Raw genomic sequence first — 1,903 nt, forward strand, 5'->3', positions numbered from 1 at the left:
GAGTGGGAAGGAAATAGCTAGATCATGACTTGCCGGTATAGAAATGACACAAATCCAGTTAAATGATGGCTTTCATCATTCCTAAGCTCATCGATCATTTTCTTTTCAATTTTATGCTAACGTATTCTACATTTCAACAGTAAATATTAATCTTTTTACTGCACTACATTTGTGATCCTTATAGCCACTTTGTACATTCTGATTTGACATTTAAAAGCTGTGAGTGTGTCTGGCAATCTGCAGGCGCTCCCTGTATAGACGAAAGAGCAAAGCGTGGTGATATAGTATCTTTAAAAGGCCCTTTGGTAGGCACAATATTTGCTTACGGCCATACCACCCTCAGGGTCGGGCCTGGTCAGTACTTGGATGGGAGACCGCCTGGGAATACCAGGTGCTGTAAGCTTTTTCCTCCTCTTTACAAAAAGCAGAGGCGCTGCTGCTTTTTCAGTGGACACCGACAGGGTGGGAAGGAAATAGCTAGATCATGACTTGCCGGTATAGAAATGACACAAATCCAGTTAAATGATGGCTTTCATCATTCCTAAGCTCATCGATCATTTTCTTTTCAATTTTATGCTAACGTATTCTACATTTCAACAGTAAATATTAATCTTTTTACTGCACTACATTTGTGATCCTTATAGCCACTTTGTACATTCTGATTTGACATTTAAAAGCTGTGAGTGTGTCTGGCAATCTGCAGGCGCTCCCTGTATAGACGAAAGAGCAAAGCGTGGTGATATAGTATCTTTAAAGGCCCTTTGGTAGGCACAATATTTGCTTACGGCCATACCACCCTGAACACGCCCGATCTCGTCTGATCTCGGAAGCTAAGCAGGGTCGGGCCTGGTCAGTACTTGGATGGGAGACCGCCTGGGAATACCAGGTGCTGTAAGCTTTTTCACTCCTCTTTACAAAAAGCAGAGGGCGCTGCTGCTTTTCAGTGGACACCGACAGGGTGGGAAGGAAATAGCTAGATCATGACTTGCCGGTATAGAAATGACACAAATCCAGTTAAATGATGGCTTTCATCATTCCTAAGCTCATCGATCATTTTCTTTTCAATTTTATGCTAACGTATTCTACATTTCAACAGTAAATATTAATCTTTTTACTGCACTACATTTGTGATCCTTATAGCCACTTTGTACATTCTGATTTGACATTTAAAAGCTGTGAGTGTGTCTGGCAATCTGCAGGCGCTCCCTGTATAGACGAAAGAGCAAGCGTGGTGATATAGTATCTTTAAAAGGCCCTTTGGTAGGCGCAATATTTGCTTACGGCCATACCACCCTGAACACCCCGATCTCGTCTGATCTCGGAAGCTAAGCAGGGTCGGGCCTGGTCAGTACTTGGATGGGAGACCGCCTGGGAATACCAGGTGCTGTAAGCTTTTTCCTCCTCTTTACAAAAAGCAGAGGCGCTGCTGCTTTTTCAGTGGACACCGACAGGGTGGGAAGGAAATAGCTAGATCATGACTTGCCGGTATAGAAATGACACAAATCCAGTTAAATGATGGCTTTCATCATTCCTAAGCTCATCGATCATTTTCTTTTCAATTTTATGCTAACGTATTCTACATTTCAACAGTAAATATTAATCTTTTTACTGCACTACATTTGTGATCCTTATAGCCACTTTGTACATTCTGATTTGACATTTAAAAGCTGTGAGTGTGTCTGGCAATCTGCAGGCGCTCCCTGTATAGACGAAAGAGCAAAGCGTGGTGATATAGTATCTTTAAAAGGCCCTTTGGTAGGCACAATATTTGCTTACGGCCATACCACCCTGAACACGCCCGATCTCGTCTGATCTCGGAAGCTAAGCAGGGTCGGGCCTGGTCAGTACTTGGATGGGAGACCGCCTGGGAATACCAGGTGCTGTAAGCTTTTTCCTCCTCTTT

General features: G+C 43.2%; 3 non-coding genes across 3 annotated transcripts; all 3 read left to right on the forward strand.

Moving 5' to 3' along the window:
- The first annotated feature begins 779 nt into the window (after positions 1-779).
- On the forward strand, positions 780-898 carry LOC129115348 (5S ribosomal RNA). The gene has a single exon (XR_008533000.1). It is a non-coding gene; the product is annotated as a 5S ribosomal RNA (ribosomal RNA).
- A 377-nt stretch (positions 899-1,275) lies between these two features.
- On the forward strand, positions 1,276-1,393 carry LOC129115351 (5S ribosomal RNA). The gene has a single exon (XR_008533002.1). It is a non-coding gene; the product is annotated as a 5S ribosomal RNA (ribosomal RNA).
- A 377-nt stretch (positions 1,394-1,770) lies between these two features.
- LOC129115349 (5S ribosomal RNA) lies at positions 1,771-1,889 on the forward strand. The gene has a single exon (XR_008533001.1). It is a non-coding gene; the product is annotated as a 5S ribosomal RNA (ribosomal RNA).
- The last annotated feature ends 14 nt before the right edge of the window (positions 1,890-1,903 follow it).

The sequence above is a fragment of the Anoplopoma fimbria genome, unplaced genomic scaffold (genome assembly GCF_027596085.1).
Source record: "Anoplopoma fimbria isolate UVic2021 breed Golden Eagle Sablefish unplaced genomic scaffold, Afim_UVic_2022 Un_contig_11643_pilon_pilon, whole genome shotgun sequence".
In the NCBI taxonomy this organism is placed as follows: domain Eukaryota; kingdom Metazoa; phylum Chordata; class Actinopteri; order Perciformes; family Anoplopomatidae; genus Anoplopoma; species Anoplopoma fimbria.